The 9,190-nt window shown below is 43.2% G+C and overlaps 1 protein-coding gene and 1 pseudogene across 1 annotated transcript in view; one reads left to right on the plus strand and one right to left on the minus strand.

The window, feature by feature from the left end:
• The window catches only part of SUMO1 (small ubiquitin like modifier 1), a 57,901-nt gene that overhangs the window by 44,000 nt on the left and 4,711 nt on the right, over nt 1-9,190 (minus strand). The window lies entirely within an intron of this gene.
• Nucleotides 7,729-8,221, plus strand: LOC102469315 (40S ribosomal protein S11-like; annotated as a pseudogene).

The raw sequence follows: 9,190 nt of genomic DNA on the forward strand, positions 1-9,190 counted from the left end.
CTTTCTGTCTCTCTGTCTCTCTCTGTCTGGCAAGTGCACACACCCTATAGTGAAAAACCTCTCAGAAAAAAAAAAAAAGAAGTGCTGAAGAAAGTGCTATACCAGGAAAACTAAAGAGAAACAAAAATAAAAGAACAAGAAATGACCAAGAAAAAGGCCAACTTAATGGTAGGAACAAGTTCAGAAATATCAATAATAATGTTGAATATTAACTTCCAGGATTTAAATGGAAAGATCAGACCACAGTAACAATGCAAACTCAATAGAAGAGATATTGATTACCTGAGTCTGAACTAGTGAGATAGAATTTTTTGACTTTAGACTAAAACATTACTGATTTTCTTCAATGCTCTGACTTCCATTACGCCAACTGCTGGTCCCTATTTAAGGATTTTTGTCTTCCCTTGAACTGTTGATTGGTTCATCTACTTATTATTTGAACTGAATCCTAACCTTTTTCCTGGCTTTAAGTTTTAAACAAATTTCTCATTTTTTTATTTTGATCTATTAAAACTTTTTCTTGAAATTAAAAAATGCATTAAAAATATCTATTAATGCCCATTTAATGACTGCAGTAGATACAGTCCCAGTGAGGTACTACTTTATAGTATGTTCACTTTACTCACTGAAGTTTATGCCTAAAGTCAGACATGTATTCATAGATATGTATATATCAGCTGTGCTTGCTATTGAAAGTCTTTAACTTAATTAAGATCTTTAGTGAATCAATAAAATGTGGGGAAAAAAAAAAAACGGCATGAAAAATAACTGTAGATACCAGACAGTGTGGGATGGCGGGGGTGGGATTGGCAGAGAGTGAGAGGTAGGGAGTCAAGGGGGGAAAAAAAGGCAAAATATGTAAGAAACAAGAAATAGAAAATTATTTGTTTATGATAACATGTATAACAGGAACCAGCAGGTGGTGTGGCAGTTAAGGCACTGGACACTCCCATGGCCAATCACAGTGTGAGACCCGAACCTGGTGGCTTGCTTTCCCACTTTCTCTCTCTCTCTTTTTTCAAATTAAAATAAATGAATGAATAAATAAAATTAAGTCATTCTTTTTTTAATAATGTATGCTAATATCCTTGAGCCAACATACAATGTATTCCAGATGGAAAAATCTCATTTTGTATACTGTATTGATATACAATTAATGACTGTAAATAAATAAACTAAAATTTTTTAAAAATTATCAATTAAGGGACCAGCAGTTGGCATAATGGCTATGTCACTGGCCTCCCATGTAGCCAACCGTAGTTTGAGTCCCAGACCTGGTGGCTTAAACTCACGCCGTGCACATGTGCATGCGTGCCCAAGGTCCCGAGAGGAGAATGGAGGAGAAGGGATAGTGGCGAGGCCATCTCCCCGGGGTGGGGGGGCGGGTGATTTCTCGCTTTCTGTCTCTCTCTTTCTTTCTGGTGAGCTCATGCACCCTATAGCAAAAACCTCTCAAAAAAATTATCAATTTTTAAAAATTACAATTTCAGGAAATTCTCCTAAATATGTCTTAAGAGAAAATTACTCACAACAATTTCAATGTCTTGGAAAAAGCAAATCACTCTATCCCGGAAATAAACAACCAAGAACATATGCAATCACGTTATAAAAGAAAAACTATTTCACGGCAACTAATCCTTCCTAAATAACAAAACATCAATGAGACTGATGGGGAGGAGGAAGATGCCTGCTGCTTCATGTTTTTGAGGCAACCTTTCAATTTTAGGGCCTAGAATAGTGCTAAGAATATACTGACATTCGAGAAATACTTGTCAAATGAATGGATTTAATCTTCCAAATACTTTTGCTAATGTATCCAGTCACTGTAGTGGGCATTTACAGAGAAAAAGAATTTTAAAAGCCTTATTCCTGACTCAAAAGCGGCCTAAAGGGACCAGCAGTTAGCGTAATGGCTATGTCACTGGACTCCCACGTAGTCGACCGCGGTTCGCGTCCTGGACCCGGTGGCTTAAAACTCACGCCGGGTGCGTGTGCGTGCGTACCCAAGATCCCGAGAGAAGAATGGAGGAGAAGGGATTGCGGCATGGCCATCCCCCCTGGGGGGGGGGTGATTTCTCGCTTTCTGTCTGTCTCTCTCTGTCTGTCTGGCGAGCGCACACACCCCATAGCAAAAACCTCTATTAAAAAAAAAAAAAAAAGCGGCCTAAAACACCAGGCATGTACGCATGCAAGCACCAAATCCCAGGGATTGCTGCATGCCCATCCCCCTTGGGAGGTCATTTCTCACTTTTCCTCTTACTGTCTCTCTCTCGTGAACGCATACACTCAGCTCTATGGCAAAAAATAAATACATAAATAAATAAGCAAACAAAAAACTTAGAAAAAAAGAAAACAGACTGGGGTGTGTGCATGTGTGCTGAAAATCCCAAAAGAAGAGATAGAGGAGAAAAGATTACAGCATGGCCATCCTTCAAGGGTGGCACGTCCTCACTTTTTCTCTCTCCCTCTCTCTCTGGCCAGTGCATGCGCCCTCTAGAACAACAACAACAAAAAAAAAACCTGGAAATTCTTTGTTACCTAGCCTGCACAGAACAGAGGACAAATAAATGCCATTCCCTTGAATGGGGCTGGCCTTTGGTGATCTGACTGATTTGACTTGAAGCCTAGGACCTAGGAAACTTATTATTTCCACTCAGGTTCTCTCAGAATACTCTCTGTGAGCCTTGCACACCCTGGGGTCTCCAAGCTGAGAACACATGACACTGACCAGTCAGACAGGCTATATAAAAAGAGAAGCGCTGAGCTGAGCTGAGCTGAGCGGAGCGGAGCAGAGCCGAGCGGAGCCTAGGAGCCTTAGCCCCACCCTACCCCACTCCCAGCACTGAGCGGAGCTGAGCGGAGCGGAGCCTAGCAGCCTTAGCCCCACCCTACCCCACTCCCAGCTGTTCCAGCCATTTGTGTCATCCCAGCTGAGGCCTCACACACCAACAGGCAAAGATGAGTCTGACCCACAGAATTCTGCCCAAATTGCAGATTTATAAGCAAAATAAAAGACTATTGTTTATTTTGTTAGGTTTTTGTCATAGGGCACTGGAAAGAGACAAAGAAAGTGAAACAGAAATCACCTCCCAAGGGGAGTGGCAAACGGCAATCTCTTCTCCTTCATTCTCCTCTTTGGATTTTGGGCATGAGCACACAAACACCCAGCGAGATTTTCAAGTCTCAGGGTCTAGGACTTGAACATCAACCAGTCATGTGGGAGTCCAGCACCTTAACCACTATGCCACCTGCTGGTCCCAAAGACTACTTTTGTTTGTTGGTTGGTTTTTTGTTTTATTTTGGAGAAGATTTTGCTACAGGGCATGTGCACTTGCCAAAAAGGGAGCAAGAGAGACAGAGAGACAGAAAGTGAGAAATCACCTCCCCAGGGGGGATGGCCACACTGCAATCCCTTCTCCTCCATTCTCCTCTGGGGATATTGGGCATGCACGCACACGTGCCCAGCCTGAGTTTAAGCCATCAGGTCCTGGACTCGAAACACAGTCGAATGCATGGGAGTCCAGCGACAAAGCCATTACGCCAAATGCTGGTCCCTATCTTATGCTTTTTTCTAATAGCTATTTAAAAAATATTTGACAACTGACTGCATAGAACTTAATATACATGTTACTCATTATAATATTTCTCTTCTCCTCTGGGGATATTGGGCATCCACGCACACGTGCCCAGCCTGAGTTTAAGCCATCAGGTCCTGGACTCGAAACACAGTCGAATGCATGGGAGTCCAGCGACAAAGCCATTACGCCAAATGCTGGTCCCAAGACTACTGTTTTAAGTCATTAAATTTTGAGGTAGCTTCTTAGGCAGCAACAGGTAACCAGAATTACATAATGCATCCCAATCCTTGATTAAAGATAAAAAGAAAATAATTCAGTCAATCTTGTTCTCCAGTGAGGGTGAGGAGAATATATCTTGTTTTCATACAGAGTGAAGCAAGTCATTCAATTGTGACAGTTACCAGACCTGAAGAGCTGAGGTCCAAGCTACCTTTGATAATTTTGATACAGAAAAGAAACACTATAGGGACCAGCAGCTGCTGCTGGACTCCCATGTAGTCAACCACAGTTTGAGTCCCAGACCTGGTGGCTTAAACTCACACCCAGTGCATGGGCGTGCATGCGTGCCCAAGATCCCGAGAGGAGAATAGAGAAGGGATTGCAGCATGACCATCTCCCTGGGGGGTGATTTCTCACTTTCTGCCTCTTTGTCTCTGTCTTTCTGGCCAGCACATGTGCCCTATAGCAAAAACCTCTCAAAAAAAAGGAAAAAAAAGAAAAGAAACACCATAAACTCAAATACAAAGAAGGAAGAAGGGAAAATACTTGTACGAATTATCCCTACCCTTTCAGTATTAAGCTAGTTTGTATGAATGCTGTTTTGCTGCAAAGTATGATTAGGCTAAAGGAAAACACCAATCTGATTTCTGTTCTGGTTAAAGGCTGCTAACCTTTCTGAGTGATCATGCAGCTCTGATGAAAGCTACAGACCTTTTCTCCCTTTAAAAAAGAATACACATACAAAAATACTCATAAATCACTTCATGCAATTACAGTGATTTTCAGTCCTTAGGGTCTATAGGCCTCAGGTTTAGAGCCTGTTTTATAGAATTGTTAATAACTCTCCACAAGGGACCAACAGCTGCCATAATGGCTATGTTGCTGGACAACCTTGTAGTCGACCGCAGTTCGAGTCTCGGACTGGTGGCTTTAACTCATGCCGGACGGTGTGCGTGTGTGCCCAAGATCCTGAGAGAATGAAGGAGAAGGGATTGTGGCATGGCCATCACCCCTGGGGGGTGATTTCTCACTTTCTGTCTATCTGTCTTTCTGGCAAGCACACACGCCCTATAGCAAAAACCACTCCAAAAAAAATAATAATAATAATAATGTCCACAAATCCACTAGAAATTCCAAATGAAAAATCATTTTTCAATAATCAATGAAGAATCCGGCAATTTGTCTTGTGTAAATTTTGTGGACACCTATTTTAATTTAAAATTATTATTCAATTTCAATATGTGCACCAGACAATAACCTTCTCAGAGGTGCTTCAAAAATATGAGGAATCTTCAAAAAGTGCATGGAAACGTGTAGTATAAGAGAAGTACAGGGGCCAGCAGGTGGCAGTAGTGGTTAAAGGCACTGGACACCCACGGGACGACCACAGTTCAAGTTCTGGACCTGGCAGCTTGCTTTCTCACTTTCACTCTCTATCTCTCTCTGGTCAAATGAAGAAGAAGAAGAAAGAAGAAAGAAGAAAGAAGAAAGAAGGAAGAAGGAAGAAGAAGAAGGAAGAAAAGGAAGAGGAGGAGGAAGAGGAAGAAGAAGAGGAGGAAGAAGAAGAACAAGAAGAGGAAGAAGAAGAACAGGAAGAAGAAGAGGAAGAAAAAGAGGAAAAAGAGGAAGAAAAAGAGGAAGAGAAGGAGGAAGAAGAGGAAGAAGAAGAGGAAGAAGAGAAGGAGAGAAAGGAGGAAGAAAAAGAGGAAGAAGTGGAAAAAGAAGAGGAAGAAGAGAAGAAGAGAAAGGAGGAAGAAAAAGAGGAAAAAGGAAGAAGAAGAGGAAGAGAAGGAGGAAGAAGAGGAAGAAGAGAAGAAGAGAAAGGAGGAAGAAAAAGAGGAAAAAGGAAGAAGAAGAGGAAGAAGAGGAAGAAGAAGAAAGAAGAAGGAAGAAGGAAGAAATGAAGTTCAATAAAATAATTGAAACAAAAAAAGAGACCTATGCATGGATTTCAATTTTTTCCTGCACTAGAACATTTTTACCCGATGAACTTAATTTCCCTTTGTACATTATTATAAAAAAAACTTAGTTTAGGGACTAGCAGTTAGCGTAATGGCTATGTCCCTGGACTCCCATGTAGCTGATTATGGTTCGAGTCCTGGACCGGTGGCTTAAACTCACGCCGAGCATGAGTGTGCGTGCGTGCCCAAGATCCCGAGAGGAAAATGGAGACGGGATTGCAGCGTGGCCATCCCCCCTGGGGGGTGACTTCCCTCTTTCTATCTCTATGTCTCTCTCTGTCTGTCTGGTGAGCGCACACGCCCTATAGCACTTCCAAAAAAAAAAAAAAAAAAAAAACAAGGTTGTCTTTTGGAGACAGTATGAGTTTAGACACATACTAATAATACTACCCAGCAGTAATTTAGGACTCTTGTTTTCAGGGCCAGAAGAAGGAGTGGAGGTTAAGGCGCTAGATTTCCATGGCTGACTACCATGGTTCAAGTCCTGGACCCAATAGCTTGAAAATCATGGGCACAGGCACATATGTGCATGCATCCAAGATCCTGAGAAGGAACTGCATGCACTGTGGCCATTCCCCCCAGAGGGTGATTTCTCACTTTCTCTTTTCCTAGAGAGTACACACACCCTATGGCAAAAACTGGAAGAACAAAAAGGATTCTTGCTCTCTTTCAGCCTCTTATAGGTAAGAGTTCATTTTCATACATCTTTCACACTGAACAGGGAGACTTCACTGGGTCTTAATAATGATGAGTCTGGTCCAATAAGCCTAGAGCAACAGTTCTCCAACTTTTTGGTCTCAGGACTCTTACACTCTTTAAGTTTTAGAATCCATAAAGCTCTGGTTAAGTGTTATATCTATTGATGTTTACAGTAATATCACAACAAAGAAAAATTATTTTAATTTGCTACAGGGTGTGTGCACTTAAAGGAGACAGAAAAAGAGGGAAAGTAAAAAGTGCCCCCCCCCCATGGGAACAGTCAAGTCGTAATCCTCTCTTCCATTTCTCCCTCCTTACAGGACTTTTAGGCACACAACTACACACACTTGCCGTGTTTCTCAAACTGCTGGGTGAAGGACAGGAACTGCTGTTGCCAAGGGGGATCCAGCCTCCTTAACCACTACTACATGACTGGCTGGCCCAGGACTGTTTTAAATATTTATTAACTCATTTAAAAATAACCACAAACCTTAGGGCCAGCAGATAGCGTGGTTAAGGCACTGGACTCCCACCAATCACAATTTGAATCCTTGGCTCGCCAGCTTGAAAATCAAACTAGACACATGTATGTGACCAAAACCCTGAAAGGAGAATGGAGGAGAAGGCACTGCAGCTTGGCCATCCCCCTAAGGGGGTGATTTCTAACTTTACCTCTCGCTGTCTCTTCTCGAGGACATGTGCCCTATGACAAAAACCTAAAACAATAAACCCATTATATGTTAACAAATAACATTTTGTTAAAAAGTTTTCAAACAGGGCCAGCAGGTAGCACAGTGGTTAAGGCGCTGGACTTCCACATGGTTGAACACGGTTCAAGTCCCAGACCTGGCAGCTTGCTTTCTCACTTTCCCTTTTTCTCTCTCTCTAGTCAAATTAAAAAATAAATAATAGTAAAAAATGAAATGAAATAATTCTTTTTAAAAAGTTTTCAAGCAACCAGCAGATGGCGTAAGGCTTACGTCACTGGACTCCCACGTAGTCAACTGCAGTTCAAGTCCAAGACCCATCGCTCCAGGGGATGGGGCCAGCAGATTGCGTGGTGGTTAAGGGCAATGGACTCCCACATGGCAGACCGTGGTTCCAGTCCCGGACCTGGTGGCTTGCTTTCTCACTTTCTCTCTCTCTCTCTGTCTCTCTCTGGTCAAATTAAAATAAATAAATAAATAATTCTTTTAAAAAACCTTACTCCAAGATAGGTAGATAAGGAAATCCAGACACTGCAGCCTTCTTTTTTCCAAGAGGCTGGGAATATGGCAGACATTCAGACTGAGTGTGCTTACTAAAACCAGCCAACCATCTTCCAACACAAGAGGGTTCTGCTGGGAGAAACTGGAAGAAGCAGCAACCAAGATACTACAAGAACTTCGGTGTAGGCTCCAAAACTCCCAAAGAGGCCATTAAGGGTACCTACATTGACAAGAAATGCCTGTCCACTGGTAATGTGTCCATTCAAGGACAAATCCTGCCTGATGTAGTGACCAAGATGAAGATGCAGAAAACCACTGTCATCCACTGGGACTACCTCCACTACATTACAAGTATAATCGTTTCGAGAAGCGTTAAAAGAGTATGTCTGTACACCTGTCCCCGTTTCAGGGATGTCCAGATTGGTGACATCGTCATGGTTGATGGGTGCTGGCTCCTGAGAAAGACTGCACTCCAACATGTTCAAGGTCACCAAGGCCACCAGCACAAAGAAGCAATTCCAGAAGTTCTGAGCCTGGACACCTGCCTGCTCCCCAGTAAAGTTATTTTCCCATCCCCCCCCCAGCAAAAAAAAAAAAAAAATCACTCTGGAGGGACCAGCAGATGGCATAACGGTTACATCTCTGGACTCCCACATGGTAACCATGGATCGGGTCCCAGACAATGGAGAAGGGATTGCTGTGTGGCCATTTCCCCAGGGGGTGATTTCTCACATTCTGTCTCTGTCTCTCCGGCAAGCGCACACGTCCTATAGCAAAAATCTCTCTCAAGAGACCAGCAGTTGGCATAATGGCTATGTCGATGGACTCCCATGTAGTCAACCACAGTTCGAGTCCCAGATCCAGTGGTTTAAACCCACACCAGGTATATGTGCGTGTGTGCCCAAGATCCCGAGAGGAGAATGGAGGAGAAGGGATTGTGGCATGGCTATCCCCCCGGGGAGTGATTTGTCGCTTTCTGTCTCTCTGTCTCTTATTCTGGCGAGCCCATATGCCCTATAGCAAAAAAATAAAATAAAAAACTCTCAAAAAAAAAAAAAAAAAAACTCACTCTGGGCATGTGTGTGTGCATGCCCATGCATACACATGCATGGCCAAAATCCCGAGAGGAAAATGGAGGAGAAGGGATTGTAGCGTGGCCAAACTCCCTTGGAGGTGATTTCTCATTTTCTGTCTCTCTGTCTCTCTGACTCTCCAGCAAGTACACGGGCCCTATAGAAAAAATTTCTCTTAAAGTTTTCAGGGGACCTGGGGACCAGCAGTTAGCCTAATGCCTATGTCTCTCGACTCCCACGTAGTCGAACGAGGTTCGCGTCCCGGACCCGGTGGCTTAACACTCATGCCAGGCACGTGTGCGTGCCCAAGATCCCGAGAGGAGAATGGAGGAGAAGGGATTGCAGCTGCAGCGTGGCCATCCCCCCTGAGGGGGTGATTTCTTGCTTTCTGTCTCTGTCTGTCTCTGTCTGGCAAGCGCACGCGCCCTATAGCAAAAACCTCTTAAAAAAAA

This window comes from Tupaia chinensis, unplaced genomic scaffold (genome assembly GCF_000334495.1).
Source record: "Tupaia chinensis unplaced genomic scaffold, TupChi_1.0 Scaffold000361_2, whole genome shotgun sequence".
Taxonomy (NCBI): Eukaryota; Metazoa; Chordata; class Mammalia; order Scandentia; family Tupaiidae; genus Tupaia; species Tupaia belangeri.